General features: G+C 38.7%; 1 long non-coding RNA gene across 1 annotated transcript in view; it reads left to right on the top strand.

Moving 5' to 3' along the window:
• LOC120361069 (uncharacterized) overlaps positions 1-16,717 on the top strand; it is an 81,252-nt gene that overhangs the window by 968 nt on the left and 63,567 nt on the right. Inside the window, exon 2 of the long non-coding RNA XR_012515387.1 lies at positions 11,903-12,044. This is a non-coding gene — a long non-coding RNA (uncharacterized LOC120361069). The remainder of the gene's footprint in view (positions 1-11,902; positions 12,045-16,717) is intronic.

Consider the following 16,717-nt stretch of genomic DNA (forward strand, 5'->3'; position numbering starts at 1 on the left):
TGTCGTGAAAACAGTTCCGTATAAACGTCAGGTGTACCTGATAATGGCATACATCTGTGGAGTTAGGGCTGCCTCAAAAAAAAAAGTAATGGAAATGAAGTGACTCATGATTCAGCGGCTCCCAGGAACTGCCTTAGGAGAAAGTTTCTGAAATCTCAAAACTCCCAGAAACTTTCTTCTAAGCCAGTCCCTGGGAGTCACCGAGTTTGTGTTACGTGTGAATTGCGCTAGGTATTGTGAGGGCAGGGATTTAAGGAAATGCATGCTCGCTCTTGCGAGAGTTGAGAAGCTGAGGATCTGCTTTGTTGATTGGACATTGGATTTTATGCCACGTACTGTGCTAAGTAATAAAGTTAAGTTGGGGCGTACAGACCATCTTTATGACAAATAGTTCTCAATTATGGAAAGAAGACTAAATCTGGAAGGTATTTAGAGAAATTAAGGGGTTGAATACTGTAAATCTGTGTGCTTAGAGTTAGACGGTGTTCTTTAACGTCTGAGGAGACAGTATTGATTGCCAATTTTGGCGAGGTGGCTCACACCTGTAATCCCAGCACTTTGGGAGGCTGAGGCGAGCAGAGCACCTGAGGTCAGGAGTTCGAGACCACCCTGACCAACATGGTGAAACCTCATCTCTACTAAAAATACAAAAATTAGCTGGGCGTAGTGGCACGTGCCTGTAATCCCAGCTACTCGGGAGGCTGAGGCAGGATAATCGCTTGAACCTGGGAGGCGGAGGTTGCAGTAAGCCGAGATCATGCCACTGCACTTCAGCCTAGGCAACAAAGTGATACTCCATTTCAAAAAAAAGCGAAATTTATATGGTAAGGAGTCATTTTATGTTCTAATCTCTCCCCACATGTATGCTTGTTGAAAATATAACTTTTTAAACATGCTAGATAAGTTTATGGTTGATATGCTTTATCACTAAGATAAATGAGATTTTACATCATTTCTCTAATTTTTGAAGCCTCCTGCAAGTGTTCACTAGTTCTTTTGCCTGCATAACAGAGGCATTGATCGACTTACGACCTATGCAATTTACGACCATTCGACTTTACGACCACAATCGCTAGCCACGACTGCTCCGCGTCTGGCAGCGCAAACGTTGCCCAGCTGGGCGTAGGACAGTGCGGACCAGCTTCTGGCAGCACTACCATCACTGCGTGCACCATTTCAACTGTACATGTAGCCTACTCAACTAACGACCAAAATCGTGTTACGACCGTTCCGCGGGCCCGACCGTGGTCGTAAGTCGAGCACTGTCTGTAGTAGCCAAATGTTTGTGAAATAAATGAGGCAATATGCTGGATGGAGCATGCCTCCAAACCAAGTATATAGTATAGACAGTGCCTCCCTTTTATTGTTGAAAAAAAAAAATTATTTGATGATACTCTTCAAGTATAGTAAGTCAGACTTTATTCAGGATCTTTGAGTATGGGGACCACTGTAATGGGATTTTGTAGTTGGGGAAATAGATTGAGCTCAACTCTGAACACAGCATGGGCAAGTGAGAATTTATAGCCAAAGAGCTATAAGGGGGTAGGGCAATCAGAGGGTGGAAAATTAAGAGGATGGATCAGGGAGATTCTGGCTAAAGCAACTTAACATAATTGTTGCTGAAGACGTGATCAAACTGGTGGAGGATGAAGAACAAGGACTGGGGAGGTTCTTGTTAAAACTAGATTTTACGGCTGTTGCACAGATAAGCCTAGGCTTGACTAAAGTTTGGTCAGGCAGCGTATCTGTCACAATCAAAAGATTCATATTAAAAGAATTGAGAAACAAGGATAGATTGAGAAAGTAACCAGTTTAGATGTATTTGTTGACGGAAAGGATTAGCTAGTTTACTGGAAAACATGAAATCTGTGTATCAGAATAATCCTACCTTACATCTACTTAAAGGATAAAAATGGCAGAATGAAAGAATTATGAGTGGGACTAGAGAATAGGAAAAACATGAACCAACAACTGAAATGAGAAAGGAGGAGATATAAAAAGACACACACGTTAAAAAAAAAATAGACTAATGGATTAATGTCTCTGTTGTGTGACATCTGTGACAGCTGAAGATGTCAAACCCTGTGATGCATTTTTGCAAATGTGTGTATGAAGTAGAATATAACTTAAGCCAGTAATTGTCTATAGATACAAAAAGGAGCCAACCTTTTTTTGTAGTGTGATGTTCCTTGTTCTCTCAGAGGTAACCTTTACACAGAAGATGTTCAGTTAAACTAATTCTACCAGTGTCATATGTCTACCAATCTTAGTACCTTCTAGAGCAAAGAGCTCATTACAGTAAGAATGACAGTAAATTTTACCAAGGCGAACAAAGATTTCTGAACATGGGCAGTCTGTATGAAACACTTATGCACTAGTTGATAGCTCAACTCTGGTCAAAGAAATTTGAATGGTCACTTAAATATTTAGCCCCTAAAGTAGCCGTTCTCAACCTGTAATCTGAAGAAGGGACTGTAGATGGGACTCCCAGGGAATTTGTGAACTACTAAAATTATATACATAATTTCATGTGTACAATTATCATCTTTTTTTTTTGAGATGGAGTTTCTCTTATTGCCCAGCAGGAGTGCAGTGGCACCATCTCGGCTCACCGAAACCTCCGCCTCCCAGGTTCAATCGATTCTCCTGCTTCTCTGCCTCCCAATTTCAATCGATTCTCCTGCTTCTCCGCCTCCCACGTTCAATCGATTCTCCTGCTTCTCTGCCTCCCAATTTCAATCGATTCTCCTGCTTCTCCGCCTCCCAGGTTCAATCGATTCTCCTGCTTCTCTGCCTCCCAGGTTCAATCGATTCTCCTGCTTCTCTGCCTCCCAATTTCAATCGATTCTCCTGCTTCTCTGCCTCCCAGGTTCAATCGATTCTCCTGCTTCTCCACCTCCCAGGTTTAATCGATTCTCCTGAGTAGCTGAGATTACAGGCACCCGCCACCACACCCAGTTAATACTATTTTGTATAGTAGAGACAGGATTTTACCATGTTGGTCAGGATGGTCTCCAATGCCTGGCCTCAGGTGATACCCCCCGTCAACCTCCCAAAGTGTTGGGATTACAGGCACGAGCCACCTCTCCCAGCCCATGTCTACGTTTATCTACGTTTGTAGCTTTCACTTGCCTTGCTTTCTCTGCATTTTGCCATTCCATTCTTTTTATCTTCTGCCCATTCCAGAATGATCTTGATTAAGGATATTTGTATGAAAACTAGAAATATTCCCAAGAATGCTTTAATTTTGTTAAATATCAGGGCATAGGTCATAATATTGTATCACTCTGGCATAGTCAGGGTTAGGCATCGGAGTAGAAAGACCTTCTTAGCCTGAATCCTGGCTCTGCCACTTACTGTTCTGAACCTTGAGAAAATGACTTAATCTCTTAGAGATTCAGTTTACACTGAAACTCAATTTTACATATCTGAAAAAAGAGGACTATTAATATCTGCAACATATTTAAGAACTAAAAAATATGAAGTATATGAAGCACCTATGTTATGTGCTTTACTGGATACATAAGTGTTCAGTGAACGGGAGCCATTTAAAAGCTTTCAAAAAGAGGAACAGTAATTTAAGGTATCCCTGGAGTAACCACTATGTTTAATCATTATTTGTTACTCTGATATATGCATAAAAATGTATAGGTGCATTCATGCATGTGTACATATTGGCCATAATCACCTTTTCTCTGTTGTGTGTAATACAGATTCTTGTTCTTCTGTGCCATCACCAACACTTAATACTGTCAGAGTTTTTATTTTTTGTCACTTTATTGGTATTAAAACTCTGTCTTGTGTTCACTTTGCATTCTTTGCAGGATAAGGATGTTTTTGTTTTTTGGTCATAGTCTTATTCTTCCTTTTTCCTATTAGTCATGTTTTTTTCTTTTTGATTTGTAGGATATATCAGGCTGGTGCAAAAGTAATTTCGGTTTTTGCATCATTGAAATTTGTCATTTGATACTGGAATACCTTCTTAAATACGGTTCTGTTATACATTAATGCGCGTTTCTCACTTTTTTTTTTGCTAATGACTTATTACTTGCTGTTTATATTTATTTTAGACTATGGAAATGATATTAGACAAAAAGCAACTTCAAGCGATTTTCTTATTTGCGTTCAAAATGGGTCATAAAGCAGCAGAGACAACTGGAAACAGCAGCGCATTTGGCCCGGAAACTGGTAATGAGCATTACAGGGCAGTGGTGATTCAAGAAGTTTTGCACAGGAGATGAGAGCCTTGAATATGAGGAACACAAGGGCGAGCCTTTGGAAGTTGATAGTGCAGTCATCGAGGCTGTGATCCTCTTAGAACTACACAGGAAGTTGCCTAAGAAATCAAAGCCGACCATTCTCTGGCATTTGAAGAAAATTGGAAAGGTGAGAAACAGCAACAAACCATTTCTCAGATCGTGACATGCAACAAAAAGTAGCTTTTATATGACAGCCAGTGATGACCCGCTCAGTGGTTGGGCTGAGAAGCTCCAAAGCGGTTCCCAAAGCCAAACTTGCACCCCAGAGAAAGGTGATGGTCACTCATTGGTGATGTGCTGCTGGTCTGATCAGTACAGCTTTCTGAATCCCGGTGAAACCATTACATAAGAGAAGTACACTCAGCAGATCTGTGAGGTTTGCCGAAACCTGCAACACCTGCAGCTGGCAACTGGTCCACAGAAAGGGCCCGGTTCTTTGAGAGACATCGCCCGGGCTGGAGTGCAGTGGCTCAGTTTCAGCTCACTGCAACCTCCACCTCCCAGGTTCAAGCAATTCTCCTACTTCACCCTCCCGAGTAGATCGGATTACAAGCACCTGCCACCACCCCAGGCTAATTTTTGTATTTTTAATAGAGACAGGGTTTCACCATATTGGCCAGACTGGTCTCGAACTCCTGACCTCAAGTGATCCACCCACCTGAGCCTGCCAAAGTGCTGGGATTACAGGCATGAGCCACCGCACCTGGCAGGTCCCAGTTCTCCATGACAGTGCCCGACTGCAGGTTGCACAACCAGTGCTTCAGAAGCCGAAGGAATTGGTCTATGAGGTTTTGCCTCCTCTACCAGATTAACCTGACTTCTCGCCAACCAACTATCACTTCTTCAAGCATCTTGATGGTTTTTTGTGGATGAAAGGCTTCCACACCAGCAGGGTGCAGAAAATGCTTTCCAAGAGTTCATTGAATCCTGAAGCACAGATTTTTATGCTACAGGAATGAACAAATTGATTTCTTGGCAAAAATATGTTGATTGTAATGGTTCCTATTTTGATTAATACAGATGTGTTTGCGCCTAGTTATAATGATTTAAAAATGGCCTGAGAATGCAATTACTTTTGCACCGCCACCAACAGACACACCCCCACACATTCTGGATTTGAATTCCGTGTTGATTACGTGCACTTGGAAAATTTCCTTTACATCTGTGGATTGTTCTGTCATTTTTATTTTTTTTAATAAATGGGTTTCTGAACTTCTGCTGTATTGACATTTTGGGTCAGATTCTTTGTGTAGAGGCTGTTCTATGCCTTGTAGAATGTTTAGCATCATCTCTGGCCACTGTTGGCTAGGTACCAGTAGTACCCGTCCAATCATGACAATCAGGAATGTTTTCAGACATTGCCCAGTTTCCCCTGGTTGGGGGACGGTACACAATTGCCCTTAGTTGAGAACCACTCATCATAGTGACTGTTGTGCAGTTATCCTACATTTATTTTATTGTATGCCAGACAAGCCTTAAGTGTTTAATATGAACTAATCCTAACTCACTTATTCATCACGTGATGTAGATATTACTGTCCCTATTTTAAAGAGAAGAAATCTTATGTCCTCTAATATGCAGAAGCTGCTAACTTTACCAGGCTATAACTGATGTATAAAATGCACCTGTATTAAGTGTCCAGTTGTAGAGTTTTCTCAAAGGTATACTCAGACTTCTCTAGAGTTTCATATTTATCACATAGTACTTTTTCTTACCTTTTAGCATAATGGTTCTGAGATTTATGAATGTGTATCATTCAGTCCTTTTCATTGCTCAGCGGCATTCCTTTGGACATAACCAGAAATTGTTTATCCATTTACCCATTGATGAATTTTTTTTTGTTCTATATAGTTTTTGATCATGATAAATTTGCTGTGACTAGATGTACATAAGTCTTTGTGGATATGTTTTTGTTTCTCTTGGATTATAATGTAAGTATGTTTAACTGTGGGAGAAATGGCCAAACAATGTACAAAGTGGTGGTACCATTTTATATTTCCCAGCAGCGATATAAGAATACAGTTACTCCACATCCTCATCAACTTGTTACAGCCACTCTAGTAGAAATGTGGTATCGCATTGTAGTAAACTTGGAGTTCTCTGAAAACTGATGATGTTGAGCACTTTTTCATGTGCTTATTGGTCATTCATATATCTTTTGTCAAGTGACTGTTCAATTCTTGCCCATTTTCAAATTGTTCTTCTATTTTTGAGTTGGAAGAGTTACTAGAATATACTACATATAAGTCCTTTTCTCAGATGTTTGTGTTACGAGTACTTTCTCCCAGTCAGCTGCTTGCCTTTTCATTTTAGTGGTGTATTTCAAACAGCAGAAATTTTAAGTTCTGATGAAGTCTAGTTTTTCATTTATGGTTCATGTTTCTTGTGTTCTCCCTGAGAAAACTTTGCTTAACTCAGAGGCACAAAGATTTTTATTTTACTATGTTTTCTTCCAGAAGGTTTAAAGTTTTGGCTCTCACATTTAGGTCTGTGAGTCACTTCAGATAAGTTTTGGTGTATATGTGAGAAAAATTTTGATTTTTTTTTTTTTTTTTTGCATATGTATATCCAGTTGTAGCCCTGGTTATTAAAAAGACATTTCCTTTACTCATTTGTTGAAAATCAGTTGACTGTATGTATGCGGGTCTGTTTCAGGAAGGTGTTCTATTCCGTTCATCAATATGTTTAATACCACACTGCTTTGATTACCATAGCTATATAGTAAGTCTTGAAATCAAGTGGTTTATTTCCTCTAGTTTCTACATTTATTTTTTCCTAGTCTATAAAAATGTTATGTTTTTCTTTTTTTTTTTTAAATCGCATTTCAGGTTTTTTACATTTTCAAAATTGTTTTGGTTCTCCTAAGATTTCATTAATTTGCTTAAAAAAGAAGCCTGGTGGAATTTTTATGGGACTTTCAGTCAATCTATAGAACAATTGGGAAGAACTGACATCTTAACAATATTGAATCTTTATAAATGATGTATCTTTTCATTTATTTAGACCTTCAGTGTTTCCTGGCTCTCAGCAGCATTTTGTAGCTTACAGGTTTTACAGATATTTTGCTTCATTAAGTATTTGGTGTGTGTGTGTGTTTTAAAACAATTGTACTTTTAATTTTTCAAGTATTGATAATATATAAAGATAGACTTGATTCTTGTTTATTCTCACTGCTGGGCTCATTAGTTATAGGAGTGTTTTTGTGTATTTTATAAGATTTTCTAATGTAACAATCTCTGAATAAAGACAGTTTGATGTTTTTTTCCAGTCTTTATAATTTTAATTTTTTTTCCTTTGGCAATGGTTAAGAACTCTAATACTGTTGATATGTGGTGAAATCAGTTGATCTTTTTTCCCTCCAGCCCATGTGTAGAAAGTTTATCAATTGTATAGATCTTTTTACAACATTGTTTTTCTATTTTCTATTTTTTACCTTTTATTACTTCTGCCTAGTTTTAGTTTAATTTTTTCTGTTCTTAGCTTTAAGATGGAAGCCCATATCATTGCTTTTAGACTTTCTTTTCAAATGTAAGTGTTTAAAGCTGTATCTCTAAGTTCTGGTTTACCTGCATTTGTAATTTAATGTTTTCATTGTCATTCAAAGTATTTTCTAATTTTCTTATTTATTTTTAACTTTGGACTATTTCGAAGTATATTAATTACCAAGTGTTTCAATACTCTCCACATTTTTGTTTTAATTTTCTATTTAACTTGGTTACAGTCCAAGAATATACCCTATATGAGTTTAATCATTTCAAATTTATTGAAACTTACAGCCTAGATTTTTGTTTTTACTTTGCATATTTTGAGGTTTTGTTAGTAGATGCCTTCACCTTTAAACTTTTATGTCTTCTTGATGAGTTATCCTCATTATAATTGTGACATGCCTTCCTTTATCCTTGATAATATTTTTTGTTCTGAAGCCTATTTAGCCTGATAGTAATGTAGACTTTCAGCTTTTTTACAATTTGTGTTTGCATAGTCGGTATCTTGTTACTCCTTTTAACCTTTTTGTCATTGTAGTAATTTGTACACAGCATATAGTTGGGTCTTGCTTTTTTTTTCTTGGAGAGAGTCTCATGCTTTTGCCCAGGCTGGAGTGCAATGGTGGGATCTCGGCTCACTGCAACCTCTGCTTCCCGGATTCAAGCGATTCTCCTGCCTCAGCCTCCCAAGTAACTGGGATTACAGGAGTCCACCCCAACACCCGGCTAATTTTTTGTATTTTTAGTAGAGACGGGGGTTTCACTATTTTGTCCAGGCTGGTCTCGAACTCCTGAGCTTGTAGTCCACCTGCCTTGGCCTCCCAGAGTGCTGGGATTACAGGCGTGAGCCACCGCACCTGGCCTCTGTCTTGCTTTTTAGTCCAGTCTGATACTCTGTACCTTTTAAGTGGAATGTTAGGTCATTGATATTTAATACAGTTATAAAATGGTTGAGTTAAACACCAGTTTTTTGTTTTTTTTTTTTTAATTTTTGAGACGGAGTTTCGCTCTTGTTACCCAGGCTGGAGTGCAATGGCGCGATCTCGGCTCATCACAACCTCCCCGTCTTGGGTTCAGGCAATTCTGCCTCAGCCTCCTGAGTAGCTGGGTTACAGGCATGCGCCACCATGCCCAGCTAATTTTTTTTTTGTATTTTTAGTAGAGACGGGGTTTCACCATGTTGACCAGGATGGTCTCGATCTCTTGACCTCATGATCCACCTGCCTCCGCCTCCCAAAGTGCTGGGATTACAGGCTTGAGCCACTGCACCTGGCTGTTTTTGTGGGTTTTTTTAATGTTTACTGTAGAATTTATAAGATATATCTGTAACTTATCGTAGTCTGCCATTAACCCTTTTCTTATAAAATGTACGGCCGGGTGTGGTGGTTCGTGCCTGTAATCCAGCACTTTGGGAGGCAGAGGCAGGCAGACCACAAGGTCAGGAGTTTGAGACTAGCCTGGCCAATATGGTGAAACCGCATCTGTAGTAAAAATACAAAAATTAACCAGGCGTGTTGATGGGCGCCTGTAGTCCCAGCTACTCGGGAGGCTGAGGCAGGAGAATTGCTTGAACCCAGGAGGCAGGAGGTTGCAGTGAGCCCATATCACACCACTGCACTGCAGGCTTGGCAATAGAGCAAAACTCCGTCTTGGGGGAAAAAAGAAAAGGTGCAACTCTCTGCCAGCACCCATTTAATTTTACATAAACATGCTCTTTGAGGCTGAAGCAAATCTGATTTCCAATGTGAAAATGAAATGTAAAAACTGTTCTTGAAGTTATTTCTAAATAGAACTAATATCAGAATTGTCTGAATTATCAGTCATCTATTTCAGAAAAATTGGATTCATCATATTTTCAGCCAGTTTTCAATTGTTCAAGAACAATGCTAACATCGTTCATAAGACTGCTATGTATTCTAGGATTTGACATTTTCAGTGATTGAAAATTACTATATTTTGTAAATGGAAATACCACTGCTAAAAACAGAATGCTATAAATAGAATGATGTCTTTTGTTTCCAGAATCAATGTACTAGAGCAGTGCAACACTAATTATAAAGGTGAGATATTTCGTGGCAAAGTTATCTCAGGGTAAACTCTAGCTGGAAGTACTGCCAGCAAGTAATCTTGGGGCAAATGGAAAAAGGGTTAAATGGAATTAAATGGTTTCACATAAAATGTAAGAAACGAGAGTGTACTGTCATCTCTCCTCTTGTCTTTACAATCACAGTACATCAGTATTTTGCTTTAAAACAGTCGGTTGTCTTCCGGGTGCGGTGCTCATGCCTGTAATCCCAGCACTTTGGGAGGCTGAGGTGGGTGGATCACTTGAGGTCAGGAGTTTGAGATCACCCCGGCCAACAAGGTGAAACCCTGTCTCTACTAAAAATACAAACATTAGCCAGACATAGTGGTACATGCCTATAATCCCCTACTGGGGAGGCTGAGGCAGAAGAATTGCTTTAACCCAGGAGGCAGAGGTTGCAGTGAGCCAGGATCCCGCCGTTGTACTCCAGCCTGGATGACGCTATTGCACTCCAGCCTGGGTGAAGAAGCGAGACTCCATCTCAAAAAAAAAAAACCCAGTCATTATCAACCAGGCACAATTTCTCATGCCTATAATCCCAGCAATTTGTGAGGCTGAGGTGGGAGGATCACTTGAGCTCAGGAGTTTTGAGACCAGCCTGGGCAATACAGCAAGACCTTGTCTCTCAAAAAAAATTTTTTTAATGAGTTAAAACTGAGAAGATAATTTTTTCTATTATCTTGCCAACATTTGTTCCATATTTACTTTCTGCTGGGTATTCTAAGTGCTTTGCATGATTTAATACATTTAATTTTGTGAGCAAACACATGTTGTAGATAACTACTATGTATTTTAAGCAAAGTGAAAGACAAGTAATTAACCTACATTTAGTAAACTAACCAGAATATGAACCCAGCCAGTCTGGTACCAAAGCCTGAGTGTTTAACCACTTTGCTATACTGCCTTCTTAAATTGGCTATGACCTCCAGTATAATTTCAAGAAGGTATAAAAGTAAGCTTTTTTTTTTAAAGAGACAGTCTCCCCACTTCACCTAGGCTAGAGGGCAGTGGTATGATGGTAGCTCATTGCAGCCGCAAATTTTGGGGCTCAAGGGATCCTCCCACTTCATCCTCCTGAGTAGCAGGGACTACAGGCATATACCACCACACCTGGCTAATTTTAAAACATATATGTGGAGTCTTACTGTGTTGCCCAGGTTGGTCTCAAACTCCTGACCTCAAATGATCCTCCTTCCTTGGCCTCCCAGAGGGATTATAGGTGTAAGCCCCTATGCTGGACTGAACTGGCATACTTGACCTTGACTCTAAGATGCTTTCAAAATATAATTGTTTGCTACAGGTTTTTGCTAGCTACCCTTTATTAGATTAAGACTGTTTTCTTCCTAGTTTGAGTTTTGTCATGGTTTAGTATTGAATTTTGTGAAGTCCTTTTACTGTGTTGAAGTAATCATATCATGTTCCCCTTTGTTCTGTTAGTGTGATCTGTTCCATGACTAGATTTTCTGATGTTGAGCCATCTTTGCATTTTCAGAATAAACCTTAGCCAATTGTCATTTATATTATTTTTTATTTTCCATTTGTCAGCTGTGATGTTAAGATAGGTTCACCCAGTAGTTCAGGAAATTAAAATTATGAAGATGAGAGAGATTGATGAATAGTACTGATTTTAATTTCAAATAAGTGAATGGCTTATTAGCTGGGTTAAAATGAAGATGGGTTGTGTAAGATACATCATTATTTTTACTTGAGAGGTCTTCTTACAGCACCTAATTATTTTTACATAGATAACAGAATCACATTTCATAATTCATTTGTACAAAAGAGTGTATACAGTGATACCCCTCTTCCATTCCTGTCTTGACACCTCCAGAAACCAATGTTACCAGTTTTTTTGTTCTGGAGATTTTGCATAGTAAGCAAAGATAATTGTTTTATTTACTCCTCTTTTAGGAAAAAAAAAAAATGTAAATTGCAGTATACATGCCATTCTGCATCCTACAATTTTTCTTGATCTTGAGGAATGTATGAGACAAGGTTCAGTCAGAAGTGGAGTCACTACGTGTGTGACATAAATGGCATTTATCAATGAATTGGCTTTTACTCAATTGTAGGAGTTGCTGAAGAAATGAAGGTCCAGAAGGGAGTGATGGAGAATGAGAGGAGTGGCTAACCAGGCTTTCTGAAAGATTGGTGTGGTGGACAAGTCAGAGCTGGTTACGGAAACCTGGAAAACAGGCACATCCAGCTGCTGAGGTGAGATTGCAGAAAGGATAATAAGGTAAACTCGTGCCTCTGTGTAGTTAACTGGATTTGATAGCCTGGGACTGCTGATAGTCCAATGGAGTATCAGCAGGAAGATACCACAAGAGCAGGATGTGAAATGGAAGAGACTGGGGACAGCCTAAAGCCTTCCACATACCTTTGTGACTGTTCGTCATTATATGAATCCTGAAATCTTTGTTGAGTCATGGCTACTATTTCGGTTCTACCTGCTAACATCTTGTGCAAATTCCTCTTGGCCAAATCTTATTCAGAGCCATACAAGGAAAGGGATTCTGGAAAACAGTTCCAAGCTTAACCTTATTAACTCAGCACAGTTCAGCACCAAGAACACTCTATAGTGATGTGTAAAGGCAGCTTTATCCCCTTGCCCTTTTTTTATTGTGGTAAAATATACGTAACATAAAACTTAACCATCTTAGCCGTTTTTAAGTGTACAATTCAATGGTTTAAATACATTCATCATATTGTGCAACTATTACCATCCATCTCCAGAATTCTTTTTGTCTTGTAAAACAAATTATGTGCCCATTAACAATGATTCCTCGTTATAAATGGGATTGTGCAGCATTTTTCTTTTTGTGACTTGAGTATTTCACTTGTCCTCAACAGTCATCCATTTTGTAGTGTTTTGCAGAATATCTTTCTAAGGTTGAGCACGATTTCGTTGTATGAATATACCACATTTTGCTAATCCATTCACGTGTGGATGGACACTTAGCCTGCTTCCACATATCACCTGTTAATAATGCTACTGTAAACATGGGTGGACAGATACCTCTCTCAGACCCTGATTTCGATTTTGGGGTCTGTATCTGGAAGGAGAATTGCTGGATCATAAGGTAATTCTGTTTCTAAATTGGAGGAATTGCCATACTGTTTTTTCCCCAGTGGCTGTTAGAATTTTACATTCCCATCAGCCTGGTGGTGGGGGTATGGATTACTCCGCATCCTTGCCAGCACTTATTTCTGGTTTTTTGATAGTAGCCATCCTAATGGTTGTGAGGTAGCATCTCCCATAGTTTTAATTTGCATTTCTGAAATGATTAGTGAGGTTGAGCATCTTTTCATGTGCTTTTTGGCTGTTTGCGTATCTTTGGAGAAATGTGCATTCAAGATCTTTGCCCATTTTTAATCAAGTTTTTTGTTTTAATTGTTGAGTTCTTTATTCTGGATGTTGTTCTTATCAGATATGTTATTTGTAAATATTTTCTCCCATTCTATTGTATTTTTACTCTGTTGTGATTTTTAAAAGGTCATGAAATCCAGTGTGTTTCTTTTTTTGTTGCTGGTGCCTTTGTTGTCATACGCTAGAAATTATTGCCAAGTCCAGTGTGATCATACATGTAGGCATTTATCTATTTCAGGTTTTGTTTGTTTGGTGACATTTCTAATCATTTCTTAATTTATTGGCTGGAATATTTCTACAAAGAGAAGCTGGTTGTTTACTTGTGCATTTTATGTGAGAAAGGCAGAATAAACCCTTGATTTTTGTCTCATTACTTACCAGTTTTCAAAATGAAAATGTTTCCTGTTGATACTCAAAAGGTGATCAATTACTATTTCTTAATGGATTTGATACCAAATTTGAAGTACTGATGTCTATTTCACTTATTGCTCAGAATGTTCCATCTTTGGCCAGTTGAATCCCTTCATTGTCTCTTGAATCCTGTTGATGTGTTCCCAGTAAGTAGTCTTTGACAGCTTCATGGGCATAACAAGATTTAGTGCAAAAGCTTATCTCATATATTTTCTGCTGTTCCAGACTGGAATCAGCCATTTTACCAAGAAACTTGTGTTTCTTTTACTGGCAAATGGTACTTCAAGTGTACAGTCTTATGTAAGGGATGTCATGGCTTCTGGGTTTGTTACAGTTCTCATCCACAAAATTCTAGGAATGTCCAGCTTCATTATTTTCCATAATTTAAAGGAGCAGAACTTTTGTTGCTAAATTATTTGTTGCTTTGAGATAAACTAACTTAAAATCATAGAATTTTTATTTTTTTGAGACAGAGTTTTGCTCTTGTTACCCAGGCTGGAGTGCAATGGCGCGATCTCGGCTCATCGCAACCTCCGCCTCCTGGGCTCAGGCAATTCTCCTGCCTCAGCCTCCTGAGTAGCTGGGATTACAGGCACGTGCCACCATGCCCAGCTAATTTTTTATATTTTTAGTAGAGACGGGGTTTCACTATGTTGACCGGGATGGTCTCGATCTCTTGACCTCGTGATCCACCCGCCTCGGCCTCCCAAAGTGCTGGGATTACAGGCTTGAGCCACCGCGCCCGGCAATCATAGGATTTTTAAAGCTGTAAAGGGTATAGGAAATATCCGCCTCAGGTTTTCCTAACTTGGAAGAGCAGTGCCACTTAGAATAATAGCCTGAGGAATCTTAGCCAGCTGGAGTGAAGGCAGGGAGATCAGTGATTATGTTTTACATGCATGCATTTATGATGTCATTCTTTCATCCAGGCAGCATTTTTTAGGCCATTTTCCTAGCTAGGGTGAAAAAAAATTGTACACTTAAATACACAGATAATTTGTAAGTATATAGAATACATAAATATGACAGGAGCACTTAATGTATTATGTGAATACAGTTGACCCTTGAGCAACATGGATTTGAACTGTGCAGATCCACTTATACATGGATTTTTTTCAATAAATATATTAGGAAAATTTTTGGAGATTCACAATGATTTTTGAAAACTTGGAGACAAACTGCGTAGCCTAGAAATACTGAAAAAAAGAAAAAATTTAGTATGTTAAAAATGCATAAAATGTGGATGTTAGTCCATTGTATTATTACTGCCATAAGATATACACACATCTATCATGAAAAGCTAACATTTATTAAAACTTATACACACGAACACAGATCATACATGATGCCATTTACAGTTGAGAGAAATGTAAAAAAGAGGCAGTATTAAGTCATAACTGCCTAAAATTAGCTTGTAGTACACACTGCTACTGTAACAATTTTGTAGCTACCTCTTATCACTATTGGGGTGAGCTCAAGTGTTGTGAGTATCTGTTTAAAAATGTGATGCTTATCATCTCTGTGTGAGCAGTTTGTCTTCCAGTAAATTGCATATCAGTAAAAAGGTATCTCTCACGGTTCTGAAGTATTTTTTTTTTATCGTGTTTACTGTGATGCTATAAACAAGGAGTAACACAATGGAACCCATGCAGAGAATCGCTAGTGGTCTGGAAGGGCTCCCAAGAAGCAGGAAAAAGTCATGAGGTTATGAGAGGGTGAATTGCCTGATGTGTACCATAGATTGAGATCTGCAACTGTAGTTGCCCACAGTTTCAGACATACACTTCATTTTGTGAACAGGTGACATAGACATGGTATCAATAAATACATTATTAATATTTTCTGTACCTAACTTTTTTGTAAAAACACAGTATGTGATATATGTGTAAAGTATGTTAATTATTATCAGGGTTCTGGTCAGCAGTAGGCTGTTAATAGTTACGTTTGCAGCGAGTCAAAAGTAATATTAACAAATGGATTTTCAACCGCACAGGGCCTGGCACCCCTATTCCCAGAGTTGTCTAAGAGTCAGCTAGAAAATTTATATATCATCTAAATATGTGACAACATATTTTGTTATAGGCATTATGTGTATATAGGCTAAGCATACAAATTATAAAGTACATAAAATAGCCTTTTTAAAGATAAAGTACATTATGACTTTATACGGATTTCTAACTCAAATCTAAGACCACATAATGTTTACTCAACCTATTTTATATCCTCACCTTCTTTTCCCCAGCATGGAGAATTCTAGTCCCTGCTAAAGAACCACAATCTTGGATTTCTTCATTCCCCATCCTCCTTACAGTTCTCTTCCACAAAATTCTATGAATGTTCAGCTTCATTATTTTCTGTAATTTAAACGACCAGAATTTTTGTTGCTAAATTATTTCTTTGTGTGCTATGAGACATTCTGACTTAAAATCACAGAATTTTTAAAGCTGTAAAGGGTGTAGGAAATATCCACTTTGGATTTTCCCAACTTGGAAGAGCAGTGCCACTTAGCCTGAGGAATCTTAGCAAGCTAGAGTGAAGATAGGGAGATCAGCTGTAGTGCTTTACATCCATGCTCATTCAGGGAACGTTTATTGAGGCCCTCGTGTATTCTAGGCGTCGATGACACTTCCATCCACGAAGGATGCAGATCAGTCAGTATTTGTTGAAGGAAATTTTTATTTTTGAAATGGATGTTGAATTTTCTGCATTTCATGTTTCATGGTAGAATGTGGCTTAAGAAGACAACCAGAAGTATTCTGAGATTCAGGTAGCACTTTGCAAAGAGGGACAAATGATGATTTGAGAACAGAAGCTTGAGATGGTTTTTTAGTTTTATTTTTCCTGGAGGACCATGCTGGGATGAATAACCTCCATAATCCTGTATCTGTATGGTTGATGCTGGTTCTGTGGCTAGATCTGGGTGAGGCTCAGCTGGACTGGACTCAAAGACCATGCCGTTTTTGTTGTATGTACACATATTTTAAAGACTGGTGATCATTCCCATCTATGCATCTGTACCAGCTCCACCTCTGGACTATGTGTTAATACCCACATGTTACACAGTACTGGGGAGAATATTGGCCTTGGAGCCAGGAAAGCTGGCTGC

The sequence above is a fragment of the Saimiri boliviensis genome, chromosome 21, assembly GCF_048565385.1.
Source record: "Saimiri boliviensis isolate mSaiBol1 chromosome 21, mSaiBol1.pri, whole genome shotgun sequence".
NCBI classification, from domain to species: Eukaryota; Metazoa; Chordata; class Mammalia; order Primates; family Cebidae; genus Saimiri; species Saimiri boliviensis.